Below are 15134 nucleotides of genomic sequence, written 5' to 3' on the forward strand. Positions count from 1 at the left end.
GCATTAACACAACTAGCAATCGAACAGGTTCTTCAGTGTTATGCCAGTCCAACAAACTTTCTGTTCATTTGCATCTTAGTGGAAAACGTGTGGAATTTAAGTTGGACATGGGTGCCTCTGATACATTGCTGAATCGTAACACATATGAACTGTTAGCTCTTGACGCCTGTCTACAACAACCACGCACCTGGCGGCTTATAATGACAAGACACTCCCATTCTTGGAAAATGTACTTTGCCATGTATCACTCGCATATGCGAGCTGTAACATTCATTGTGCTATAATTACGCGATTGTGAGAACATATTTGTCCTTCATTCGTTTGATTTGTTTTGCTTTCATACTCAGTGACTGCATTCACTGCCCAAGACAGTGTAGCTAGCTTGCTAAAAGAATTCCCTGAATTCTTTTCTGAAGGTTTAGGCAAGGCTAACAGTTTTGTTGCACATATTACTATGAAAGACAATGGTCAGCCGAAATTTTTCCAGCTCAGAACTGTTCCCACTACATTACGGGACAAAGTGGCTGCTGAACTTAAAGAATTGAAAGATAGCAGAGCTCTTGCACCAATACAAGCTAGTCAATGGGCAAGAACTTCAGGTTGTATTCGCTTACGTGTTGACTTTAAGTATGCAGTCAACCCACAACTGTAATTGATACTTATCCATTGCCACGCACAGAGGATTTGAACAGATTAGGCGCTGGTCACTACTTCTCAAAAATTGGTTTGCGCGACGCATATCTTCAAATACCACTAGATGAAGAATCTCAAACTTTATGTGTTGTGAACACTCATCTGGGCTTCTTTAAAAATTTGCGTTTGCCTTTTGGCAGTGCTTCCGTGCCCATCATTTTATAACGGTATTTGGAACAGCTGACTGCCCAAGTACCAAGCTGTTCTAACTATTTGGACGATATCGTCGTAGCAGGTCGCACACCTGAAGAACACATTGCAAATCTGTGTGCTTTGTTTCGTGTGTTATATGATGAAGAACTAAAGTGTAGAGTGGAGAAGTGTGATTTTTTTTAAAACCTGAGTTGTAGTATGGTCATGTCATAAACAGTCAAGATGTACAACCTCTTCAGTCACATTTGTTAACCATACGGGACCTGCCAGTTCCTCGCAATGTCACAGAATTTCAGTCAGTCGTAGGGAAAATGAACTATTATATTCGGTACATACCGAATGCTGCCCAAATCGTAGCTCCATTGCATCGCTTGCGTCACACGAATGTCCCGTTTGTCTGGACAGATGGTGTCCAAACTTAAAGATGAATTGCTAATTGATTGATGCTTGGTTCACTTTGACAAACTAGTTGTGTTTGTTGTATTGCAAGTTGAAGCTTTCTCTTACGGAAAAGATGGAGTGCTTTCGCACAGAATTGGTGATAACGACGGGTCCATTGTTTTTGCATCAGAAGTGTTGTCCAAAGCTCCGTGTAACTATCCACAAATACAGAAAGAGGAATTGGCTATTGTGTATGGTATCACCAACTTCCAGCACTATTTTCAGGGCAGAAAACTCTACTTAGGAACGGATTACAAGTCATTGCAGTCCTTATTTCATCCAATGAAGCCGGTTCCTGCACGAACTGTCCAAAACCCGCAAAGATGAGCTTCGTTGTTGTCTCAATACCAGTACGAGATTGTGTCCACAGCTCACATGATAATGCGGACGCGCTTTCACGTCTCCCAATTGGCCCTGGTACAGACTTTGACGCTTCTACTGCATCTTGTTGTTACATCTATGCTCAGGATTCTGAATTGCTTCAAACCTTTGCTTTAACCAATAGGAAAATTGGACAGACCACGGAAGCTGATTCATATTTGAACATTTTGCAAAAATGCATTTACACTTCTTGGCGTCACTCATTGTATGGCGTAAAGAACTCTGTAGTGCGCCGGTACTTTGGACGTAGGCATAGCCTCGCTACACAGCAAGGTGTGATCCTTGTTCAAAATGACAGGGGACGGTCACGTGTGTTGATTCCCAAAACTTTGCAAGTAGAATGTTGTAGTTACTTCACCAAGGACACTGGGGGATTGTTCGTACAGAACAGTTAGCGCCTCGGCACTGTACTTGGCAGGCTATGGACGCCAAAATAGAACAGATGACGTCAGTGTCAAGCATGTGCGGACAATCAGTCCGCTCCGCGACAAAAATACTCTGCTTGGCCGAAGTCGTAATCACCACGGCGACGTGTGCACATAGAGTTTGAGGGTTCTTTCTGGAACTCTCGTTGGTTGATTGTGGTAGACTCATAAAGCAAGTTTCCTTTTGCTGTGCCAATGATCTCGACAACGTCACGTAGTACAGTTCAGACGTTGTCCTCTATTTTTTGTCCATGTAGAGATGGATTTGTCCCTGAGGATAGATCCATACACGTGTTGATACATTGTGCCTTCCAGAATGACCAGATCACCCAGGAAATGCAACTAAAACATTCCTTAGGCCATAACTCTCCAACCTCCGGCCTAGACCGTTTCGACGGTTGTCGCAGGGAGTTTGCTTCCAGACGTTTCACGCCGTACTTGCTAAGGGCCATCTGTCCGATGGAGCGTACGATCAGATTCATCCGAAAAGGTCACCTGTCTCTACTCAGTGGACGTCCAGTCGCGTACTGAGGTGTAAATTCCAGCCTTGATCTCCAATGAACAGCAGTCAGCATGGATGCATGAACCAGGCACCAGCTACAGAGGTCCATATTCAGAACCGTTGGCTAAGAGATCGTTGAGGATACACTGTTGGTAGACCCTTGATTCATCTGCGTGGTCAGCTGCTCAGCAGTTGCACGTCTGTTCGCTTGCGCACACCTCAGCAGGCGTCGTTCACCCCTGCATCCATGGCCCGCGATGCAGTTTTGGATAGCGCCATTTTGTCACGTACGGTATACTTCAGCCACAACGGCACACGAAAAGCTTACTAAGACAATTGTTTGGGAAATTCTTCCATGCTTGGCTCCAAAGTCAATGATCACGCCCTTTTGGATGTCAGATAAATTGCTACGTTCCCACATTACGACAACGGTTGCACTGTTTCCCGTGTAACGTTGCTACTGCTGCTAATGCTGGGATCTATCGTCTCCGAGTAGTTGCACGTCGCCGTCGGACGTAGGCGATGGTCACATTAATGTTACTGAACTGATTACGTCTGAACAACTGCTTGATATGGCATGCTGAACCCGGCAATGCTTGCCTCACCAAACGAATATCATCCAAGAAGTAGAGTTGACTGTATGTTGCGAGACATGTAGCTGGAACAAGCGAAACTACGGTAAGCAGTTCAATCGGTTGTCTCGGTTTCAGATACCTTAGCATTTCAGAATCTCAGAAGAAATCACAGCACTAGGAAAATGCATTATTCCTGCGTTGCCAGCCGCAGTGGCCGAGCGGTTCTAGGCGCTTCAGTCCGGAATCTCGCTGCTGCTACGGTCGCAGGTTCGAATCCTGCCTCGGGCATGGATCTGTGTGATGTCCTTAGGTTAATTAGGTTTAATTAGTTCTAAGTCTAGGGCGCTCATGACCTCAGATGTCAAGTCGCATAGTGCTCAGAGACATTTCAACCATTTGTTCCTGCGTTCTTCACTCGAGACTGTGATCGACAGCCTGACCTAATACGGAAGGAACGGAACGCATGCTGCAGATTTATGAAGAATGAAAATGCGCCTGTTATTAAGTGACCGCCTTTCATCGTGTAATATATATTTGTATAAGGTAGTTTTCTGTTTATCTTGTAATTGTTATGCTTTAACTAAAATGGGAAAATGAAACCCAGTGCCAGCTCTTACCTTACTCCTCTCGAATAGCACCAAGTGGGCCGCCAAGGATTACATCACCAAGCGACAGACGGATCATTCGCAACAATGTCACATGCCCTCACTCCATAACGCACTGGCGAGATTTTCGAAATTTTACCCAGGACATAAACGCAAAGTCTGCTGGTCATAAACTATACGCCATCTCATCTCCTCACCTATCCGGCCAAATACGCGAAGAAAATGTCTTCGACCACCAGGATTCGAACCAGCTACCCCGATGCGAGCGCCACTGCACAAGCTTACGTTTGCCGTCTCGACTACGAAGGATGGCTCGAGTTCTACTGTGCTATACAAAAATAAAGTGCTTACGATTTTCAACCATAGCCTCATTAGGAAATTATCTGACACATTCAGTCCCTTTCTTGTACTTTGACACATCTCCCAAATTTCCTCTTCGGAACAATTTCTCCCACACACCGCTCCTTCGTTTCTTACCGTACTCGTTTACCACCTTTGCTACTTTCACTAACATCACACAAAACCTGTCAACATTGCAATGAGCCTAGAGCAAGGTGCTTGGGGAGTGGTAGGAACAAACCCTCAAGTAAATATCATCAAAACAATAAAATAAAATTTTTCTTGAATTACCCGACATTGCGAACGCAATAAATAATAATACAATCAAATCTAGCCAGAAATATTTTTGGAATAATGATTCAAAGTTCTAATAACATCCCACGAAAGAAACAACTAGCTAAAGCAACAATGCTTCTATGTTACGAGAGCAGCTGCTAGCTCTTGAGTAGCCAAGTACCAATAACAAATCCTTCAGTACTTTAAAGTACACAAACAAAAACAAGAATAAACTGAAACAGTGCTTCTATCTGAAGGCAGCTCCAAATAATTAAACCCCCATACATAAAAAAGAACAAGTTAAAACATTAGTAGCTGTATTCATTTTTGTAATAGCTGTAACTAATGACAATGGCCGCAAACTCTTGAATAGTTACACAGAGAGTCGTGATCAACCCTGGTCCAAGGGTAGTAAGGCTAGCTTGAAACATGCAAGCACACTGCAAATGAGGAGAGCCTAATCAAATAAAATTAAGCAAAGTAAAGCATCAAATAAGACAATTTACCAACATCACATCTCCGAAATTGAGGGCCAAACGTACTCACTGAGCAACGAAAGACTAACTGTATCAAACTACATTGACGGAAAAAAATCGCAGCACTGAAAAATAATTAACGTGGAGTAATTAAATTTCTGGAATATAACTATCTAGGGAAAATATTATGTGATTAACGTTGCAAAATCACAGATTACTGTAAGCGCGAGAGAAGCCATTGAAATGTGAAATACTGGACATTAACAAAAGGTGTAACCGCCATAATGCTAAATGCATGCATTCAAACGTGTACGCATTGTGTTGTACAGGTGCCGGTTGTCAGTTTGTAGGACGGAGTTCCATGCCTGTTGCACTTGGTCGGTCAATACAGGAACGGTTTAATGCTGTTTGCGGATGACACTGGAGTTGTTATCCGATGATGTTCCATATGTGCTGGATCGGAGACAGATGTGGTTATCTAGCAGGCCAAGATAACGTGTTGACACTCTATACAGCATGTTGGATTTCAACAGCGGTATTCAGGCGAGCGTTACATTGTTGGAAATTCTGTATATGAATGTCAGCACATCAGGTCGAATCACCAGACTGACGTACATATTTGCAGTTGCGGTGCGTGGGATAACCACGAGAGTGTTCATTATGTAATATGAAGTTCCACCCCACACAATAACTCCAAGTATAGGTCCAGTGCACCTATCATGGAGACAGGTTGATTGCAGGCTCTCAACATTACCAACGCATGGGCATTACTGGCACCGAGGCAGAAACAGCTTTGTCAGAAAACACAGCAGACCTCACTTCGGTCCTCAATGAGGTCTCGCTTGACACCACTAAAGTACACTACTGGCCATTACAATTCCTACACCAAGAAAAAATGTAGATGATAAACGGGTATTCATTGGACAGATATATTACACTAGAACTGAGATGTGATTACATTTTCACCCAATTTGGGTGCATAGATCCTGAGAAATCTGTACCCAAATCAACCAACTCTAGCCGTAATAACGGCCTTGATACGCCTAGGCACTGCGTCAAACAGAGCTTGGATGGCGTGTACAGGCACAGCTGCCCATCCTGCTTCAACACGATACCACAGTTCATCAAGAGTAGTGACTGGCGTATTGTGACGAGCCAGTTGCTCGGCCACCATTGACCAGACGTTTTCAATTGGTGACAGATCTGGAGAATGTGCTGGCCAGGGCAGCAGTCGAACATTTTCTGTATCCAAAAAGGTCCGTACAGGACCTGCAACATGCGGTCGTGCATTATCCTGCTGAAATGTAGGGTTTCGCAGAGATCGAATGAAGGGTAGAGCCACGGGTCGAAACACATCTGAAATGTAGCGTCCACTGTTCAAAGTGCCGTCAATTCTAACAAGAAGTGACCGAGACGTGTAACTCATGACACCCCATACCATCACGCCGGGTGATACGCCAGTATGGCGATGACGAATACACGCTTCCAATGTGCGTTCACCGCGATTTCGCCAAACACGGATGCGACCATCACGATGCTGTAAACAGGACCTGGATTCATCCGAAAAAATGACATTTTGCCATTCGTGCACCCAGGTTCGTCATTGAGTACACCATCGCAGGCGCTCCTGTCTGTGATGCAGCGTCAAGGGTAACCGCAGTCACGGTCTCCGAGCTGATAGTCCATGCTGCTGCAAACGTCGTCGAACTGATCGTACAGATGGTTGTTGTCTTGCAAACGTGGCTGCACGATCCGTTACAGCCTTGCGGATAAGATGCCTGTCATCTCGACTGCTAGCGATACGAGGCCGTTGGGATCCAGCACGTCGTTCCGTATTACCCTCCTGAACCCACCGATTCCATATTCTTCTAATAGTCATTGGATCTCGTCCAACGCGAGCAGCAATGTCGCGATACGATAAACTGCAATCGCGATGGGCTACAATCCGACCTTTTTAAAAGACGGAAACGTGATGATACGCATTTCTCCTCCTTGCACGAACCATCACAACAACGTTTCACTAGGCAACGCCGGTCAACTGCTGTTTGTGTATGAGAAATCGTTTGGAAACTTTCCTCATGTCAGCACGTTGTAGGTGTGAATGGTCTGAAAAGCTAATCATTTGCATATCACAGCATCGTCTTCCTGTCGGTTATATTTCGCGTCTGTAGCACGTCATCTTTATGGTGTAGCAATTTTAATGACCAGTAGTGTATCAAATGTCCCTGGTTTGGGATGAGTGGAATGAACGCTACAGAGCAACTGGCCCGGAGCTGTCCTTGAAGTAACGTATTTTTAGCAGTCCATAGTGTCACTGTGGTGCCAACTGCTGCTGAAAGTGCTGCTACAGATGCACTTCGATGAGCCAGAGCCATACATCAAACAGTACGGTCTCTCCTCTCGGTGGTGCCACGTGGCCGTCCGGAGTCCGGTCCTCTTGCGACCCTGCATTCTTGTGACCACCGCTGCAAGCAGTAGTGCACAGTGGCCACATTTCTGCCAAGTGTTTCTGCAATACAGCAGAGGAAACAACCGTCTTCTCGTAGTCCTAATACACGACCTCGAACAAGCTTAATGAGGTGTTGATAATGGCGTGTTTGTCAACGTGAAGGCATTGTTGACAGACATCACCACACCACGCTCAGTTTCAAAGGTAACTTTGCTCATGGCAGCTACAGCGTGTATTTTAAGCAAAGCTGATCTTCATCCGCATAGTGGCGCTACTCAAAAAATGTTCAAATGTGTGTGAAATCGTATGGGACTTAACTGCTAAGGTCATCAGTCCCTAAGCTTACACACTACTTAACCTAAATTATCCTAAGGACAAACACACACACCCATGCTCGAGGAAGGATTCGAACCTCCGCTACTGGCGCCACTCTTGTGCAACTGGCGCGAAATTTCAATAGACATCTTTCAGCTGTAGAAACACGCCTTCCAGTTTTTGTTAATGTCCCACAATTCCTTTATGTGTGCGATTTTTTCGTCAGTGTATTCCTGCCACCTACCGCAGGCTACAAACTGGTAAATGGCAAATTTATACCATCAGACAAAACATTTAATTTCAACCCGCAATGACAAAAACAAATAACAGGAGGAAACCATTTAATATGAAAAATTGTCCACTGCTTTCAAGTTTGTCGACAAGTATCATCCACCGAGTAAAATGAAACAGGGCTTTGCAAATAGCGCTGAACAACACGGATTCAGAAAATATCGTTCATGCAACACAGCTAGTTCTTTATTCCCATGAAGTAATGAGTGCTGTCGACAAGAGATCTCAGATCGATTCCATATTCCTAGATTTCCAGAAGGCTTTTAATACCGTTCCTCACAAGCGACTATTAATCAAATTGCGTCTCAGTTGTGTGGCTGGATTCGTTATTTCCTCTCAGAGAGGTCACAGTTCACAGTGATGGATGGTAAATCATCGAGCAGAACAGCAGTGATATCTGGCGTTCCGCAAGGTAGTGTCATAGGCCCTCTGCTGTTCCAGATTTATATAAATGATCCAGGTGATGGATTGTTTGCAGATGATGCTGTTATTTATCGTCTAGTAAAATCATCAAACTATCAATTCCAATTACAAAATGATCTAGAGAGAATTTCTGTATGGTGCGAAAAGTGGCAATTGGCACTAAACATAGAAAAGTGCGAGTTTATCCACATGGGTACTAAAGGAAACCCGATAAATTTTGGGTATACGATAAATCGAATAAATCTAAGGGCTGTCAATTTGACTAAGTACCTAGGCATTACAATTACTCGCAACTTAAATTGCAAAGACCACATAGATAATATTGTGGGGGAAGGCGAAACAAAGACTGCGCTTTGTTGGCAGAACACTTAGAAGATGAAACAAACCCACTAAAGAGACAGCCTACATTACACTTGTCTGTCCTCTGCTGGAATATTGCTGCGCGGTATGGGATCCTTACCAGGTAGGATTGACGGAGGACTTCGAAAAAGTGCAGATAACGGCAGCTGGTTTCGTGTTATCGCTCAATAGCGGTGAGTGTGTCATTGGTATGATATGCGAGTTGGGGTCACTGAAACAGTCACTGAAACAAAGGCGGTTTTCTTTACGGCGAAATCTATTTACGAAATTTCAATCACCAACTTTCTCTTCCTAATGCGAAAGTATTTTGTTAACACCCACCTACGTAGGGAGAAATGATCATAATAATAATATAAGAGAAATCAGAGCTCGAACGGAAAGATTTAGGTGTTCCTTTTTCCCATGCGCCATTCGAGAGTGGGATGGTAGAGAACTAGTATGAAAATGATTCGATGAACCCTCTGCTAATCACTTAAGTGTGAATTGCAGAGTAACCATTTAGATGTAGATGTACTGTACTTTAAAGTTAGCTTTCCGGTAAAACTTTCGGCGTAAAGCAAAGTTCTGAAACCTGCTCACTGAGTACAGTTGTATCGATTGAACAGCAGCTGTCCCAAGTGGCCACTGGTGCCTTTATCTTCTGGCCCCATCTCGCGACGCGGCGATCTCACCCGACTCATAGGTGCTATCTTGACCTCCTGAGCACACGTTCACGTAGCTGCTCGCACCGACCTCCTATGAAGACGCCCGCCCAGCTTGTTCGCCAGGAGTGCAAAAGGCACTCTTGGTGACAGTCGCTACCTTCCCTCTTGACTGTCAGACCAATACTCTCGATGCGAGCCCGGTATATCCGTAAAAGGCTCGGAACTCGACGCGCGCTCTCTCTGTGTCGACACACGCAAAGCCGTTCCTTAGTAACAGTCTTGCTGTCTATCCCCGCACAATATCGAAAGGAGCCGAAACGTCTCACACACAATGGCCTGTGTCACGTTTTTGAATTCGTGTATGTTTCCCATTTCATAAACATTTTTAAAACCATAAGTGCGCACCTTTTTATTTTGTGTGTAGGTATTCTGGTTGGTCTGCGTTTATTTATCGATTGTCGTTTTATATTTGTTGTTCACTGTTGCTGCTTGACTTTATAAATTGTCATCTGGAGATAGTGAACGGAACTGTGGGCGCTAGAAGATGGAGTGACAAGTAGAAAATCAGAACGAGGGTGAAGAACATATCAGGGGACGATACGAATGATAGACTTAGTACTACACCCCCACAGAAGTTTTTTATGATCAAGTATCACTGTACTGGAATAGAAAATTTCATTATTTCAATACTGTAATATGGCCAGAATAGGCCGGCCGGAGTGGCCGTGCGGTTCTAGGCGCCACAGTCAGGAGCCGAGCGACCGTTACGGTCGCAGGTTCGAGTCCTGCTTCGGCCATGGATGTGCGTGATGTCCTTAGGTTAGTTAGGTTTAAGTAGTTCTAAGTTCTAGGCGACTGATGACCTCAGAAGTTAAGTCGCATAGTGCTCAGAGCCATCTGAGCCATGGCCAGAATGCACACATGTGGCAGAAATACAAAGTTTAAGATCAATAAAAAATGCATAACTGAATAACAAGGAAAGGCAGACTATGAGGAACGTAGAAGGGTGGACATAAATATGAAAACACCGCTAGAGATGCACGCTTCAACGTAAATGCAGATGATAGCGTAGCCTCTTGGTTGTGCTGTCATATTTGACCAATAGCGGCACCAGTGCAACGTCCTCAGTACATGTCAGCCGTGGTTCAGAACAGTGTTGTCTCTAGTTGAGGGTGCATTAACGTGGGCAAAACATTGACAGTCGTACGGCGAGTGCTTACATACCCAAGGTAATCGAAGTGTTTCGTGTTTGGAGAGATAGCGAATCGAAGATTTTTACCATATACAGCGAAGTCTCAACGCTGACCTAAGTGTGTGCCGCGAACCCTACCAGCATCGTGCCTTCGTCATTGGCACCCGTGTCTTTCGATATCGGATTCCGGCACACTCCTCAGTATTTACAGCCAAGCTCTTCGCCTTGTATCAGGCTACGGAGTACATCCAGGGCTACAGCCTTTCCAGTTGTGTCCTCTGCTCAGACTCACTCAGTGCCCTTCAAAGCCCATGTGCGTCGTACACCGCCCATTTCTTAGTACAGCGCGTCCAGGAAACCTGTCACTTGTTCCCTGATGGTGGAGCCAATGTGATGTTTCTGTGGGTTACAGGTCATGTCGATCTGGCAGGAAACGAGCATTCTGACGCTACAGCCAAGGCTGCAGCCTTCGTACCTCAGCCCGCTAGTACCTATATTCCCTCCGATAATCTCTGCGTTGCCGTCTGTCAGGAGGTGCTGTCCCTTTGGCATCGCCAATGGCCCTCCCTTCGCGGGTATAGAAACTTCGGATTATTAAGCCTCTCCCAGCGGCTTGGACGACCTCCACTCGGCCCTCCCGCTGAGAGGAGATTGTTTTAACTGGGCTGCGTAATGGGCACTGCCTTTTTAGTCATCGCCATTTGCTCAGTGGGCTAACCACCACTTTGTCCACATTGCGTTCAAATTTTAACTGTCCACTATTTCCTGCTGGAACGCCCCTTTTTTTAACGATTTAGGTTCCAGCTTGGGTTTGCCGCCTGATTTATAACCCCAGCTGTCATTTTTGCGCCCTAAAGCAAAACAAAACAAATAAACAATTAAAACGACATAAGGGACCTTCATAAGCAAGGAACTCCTGAGCAAGTTGGAATTCCAAAACCACTCATCAGCAGTGTGAATGACCGTAACGGGGAAACCTGGTGCTGAAGCCAAAAAAAAAACGCACTATAGAGCAATGGAAGAATGTAATTTGATCGAATAAGTCTTATTGAACACTGTCTCTTCCAACTTCTGGGTGTGTTTACGACCTTAGAGTGAAACCTGAAGGGGATTAAGTGAAGATTTGGTCGGCTATATCTTGATATTCCATGGACCCCATTACTTCAAGTAAACATTTTGGATGATCAGACCCATAGCACTGCACAATGCCTGTTCTCCAATGGTGCAACTGTGTTCCCAGGCTACAGAATTCCTGTTTACATAGTTCTCATCGTCCAAGCCCTATTTTTTGAACATGAGTCCATCTGCCATGGCCACCATAGTCACCAGATCTCGATGTTACTGGGTCCTTTGGCCTGGAGACAAGGGTGCGTGATTGCTATTCACCTCTATTACCATTACCTGAAGTTGCAAATCTTTTCGCAGGAAGAACGGTAAAAATTCCCTTGAAAATCATTCAGAACCTCTGTCCGTATCAATACATATTATAAAAGTGGATGTACCAATACATCTATGTATGTTCCATATCTCCTCCTAAACCACAGGACCGATTTCAATCAAACTTGGTACCCATATCACGTACTATCTGAAGATAATGACTGTAAGGGTACGAACCATCTACCAGTCAAAGCGTGTGTGGGGAGTGGTGGAGGGGGGGGGGGCAAGCACTGTAGCTCAAGATGCACAAATATCCATACTTGATTCACCCAGTGCTAATGAAGGAGAGCACTTAGTGACTGTACATATTATTTGTAACCATTAAAGAAACTTTTTCTGCTGATAATTCCCATAAAATAGTGAAAGGAGAAACTTTTATCGCTTACTATATTTTCACTGTTCGCACAGTAAAACTGCCGCATGAATCATGACGTTTTAATTTGTCATTTCGTTTCTACTAACACTATTCCCGACATTTCGCAGACAGTATTCACATATACCTCTGTATGCAGCACCAAAAATTTATCACTCTACAAGACGTAGTTCAAGAGATACGACTACATAAACACAGAGATGCCTTAAAAACTTCCTCATCATGCCTGACGTTTAAATTTATTACTTGTTTACTCCATCTTTATTCACTATATAGTTCGCAGAGGAGGAAGGAGGAGATGGACTAACTGGAGATCGGAATAAATACAGTATCAGGCAACGCGGGGTACTTAGCTAGTTTATTATATTTATCCACTACGAGGCTACTGTTAGATGTTCTGAATACCAAAGACTTTCTTACACCGTTTAAGGCATGGTAATATGTTGTGTGCTTGGAGTTTCCGTATTGCTGTCCACTCCCTTATGCATAGGAATAGAAGACCAGTAGAGACATTTAAATTAAGAAATAACATAGAGCATACAGACACGTATAAAATTGCAGATATAGTTACGAAGTAAGGAAGAGTAATTTACCATGGCTACGTGCAAAGAAAATGTCCAAGCACATTGATCCGCGTATTTCGCTGAATGTACTCACACAAGTAGATCACTGTACGACACATAGTTCAGAAAATACGACGTCGTAAACATTGAGCTGCGTCTGAATGAAACAGGGGAAATATGTGAACAAAACAACGATGGGTAGAAAGCTCATCGTTAACCTCTGGAACGGTTTCAAGCAAATTTGTTACACATACCAGTTACGATATGGGAAGCAATACTGTGATGTTGATAACCACCACCCTGCTATTCTGGTGGGTGTGATAACGTAGAGAAAGAAGGGTAAAAAGGAGACATGGATAGCGAAAGGGAGAGAGGTAAATGGACAGAGAAGGGGAGAGAGAAATGGGCAGTATGGTGGGAATGGAGGAGATGGACAGAGAAAGGAAAAATGCGGATATGCACAAAGACAGAGGGAGGAAGAGATGGGCGTCGAGAGCAAGGAGGAAAGGAGATAGAGAGAGAAAGGAAAGAGGAGAAAGTGGAAAGAGAGGAGGGAAGAACAGATAAACAATGATGGGGTGTAACAGATAGACAAGGAAAGAGGGACAAGGATGGGGAAAAGGAAAGGGGCAGGTGGAGATGGAATTAGATGGAGGAGGAGATGGACAGAGGGAGAAGGTGTAGATGGAGAGATAGAGGAAGCAAACGGACCGAAAGAGGGGAGAAGGCAAGACAGACAGACAGACAGATGGGTAGGAAGAGATGGATAGAGGGAGGGGCAGGAGGAAATGGAAAGAGAGTTGGAGGGGGGTTGAAGGAGTTCGACGGAGGGAGGTGGTGGAGGAGATGGTCAGAGGTTGGAGGAAGCAGGAGATGGACTAACAGGTGACCGGAATAAATACATCGGAATAAATACTCAGGCAACACCGGATACTCGGCTAGTTTATTATATTTATCCATTCAGAGATGGCTGTAAATTGTTTTGAATGCCAATGGTTTTCTAAACCGTTTAAGGCATGATAATGTGTTGTGTTTTTGGTGTTTCCGTATTGTTGCCCCCTCCCTTGTGCTTAGGACTAGAATGCCAGTAGAAACATTTAAATTAAGAAATAATATAGAAGAATACAAACACATATAAGATTGGAAATACAATTATGAGGCGGAGTAGAGTAATGTACTATGGGTGTGTGCAAAGAAAATGTCCAAACACAAAGACAAGAAAAATTATGCAACATTTTGACAGAGGCAAACACGTTTGGGAAGATATATGAAGATCTAGTTGAAACTGACCTAAATAAAGAGGAAATTTTAAGACAGAACAAAGAGACAGAACGAAATTTAAGAACTAGAAGGCTTCCAAAAGAAAACATTTCCTAGTTGGCATGGACGAAAATGGAAAATTTGGAGAAAATAGGTAAAAGTATTGGAGAAAGCGTGAAAATGAAGTTATGTCATATGCCTGGCTGTTAGCTGGTCTGCAACGTTAGAAGAAAATGCAACCCCTTTAAAGTGAGTAAGAAGAAGATGCAATCCTTTTAAAGTAAGTCAAAATCTATCCTTAAATACAGCAAGGCTGGCTAGTGAGGGAGGAAACGCTATAAAAATGAAGAAGGGAAAGTTTCTGGGGAGTAATATCGAACACAGTGCAGCAGAATTATTTTACGCGGAGAATTAAAACGACAGAGTCGCTTCTCCGGGTGCTTTCACTCCAAGCTATCGGTGACGACGCCAGTATAGCACACAGGAGTGGGTGTGGACAGCTGAATGTTATGGAGTGGCCTCGCTGTTTATATAGACCCTTTACGGAAAAGTGCTCTCCAGTTGCCAGTGACACCATCCCTATTTAAAGGCGCCAACCAAGTTTCCTCGGCGAAGTGCAGTTGCCTACTAGAGTGTCGCAGCCGACGACCCAGAAACTTAGCCGTCAGCTTACGGAACTAGCACTTAACTTTTAACGGGCAACAAACAATTTCGTAGGGCCGAAATAAGAATCCTTCCTCTCTACCGCCGCCTTACGTGTAAGCTGTTGCGTACTACCACTGGCAATTTGCGACTGCAAACAAAGGATAGAAGAAGTGTCCGTTGCCATAGCAGGGCGAAAAGAGAGCGGGGAGGGTGGATATAGGGTGGCTGTGACATGTCGCGAGCGGCAAATTTCATTAGAGGCCGCGATGGAGGGTTTGCACACATGCTGGAATTTGGGAGCCACATTAAAGGTTAC

Source organism: Schistocerca gregaria, chromosome 1 (genome assembly GCF_023897955.1).
Source record: "Schistocerca gregaria isolate iqSchGreg1 chromosome 1, iqSchGreg1.2, whole genome shotgun sequence".
NCBI lineage: Eukaryota > Metazoa > Arthropoda > Insecta > Orthoptera > Acrididae > Schistocerca > Schistocerca gregaria.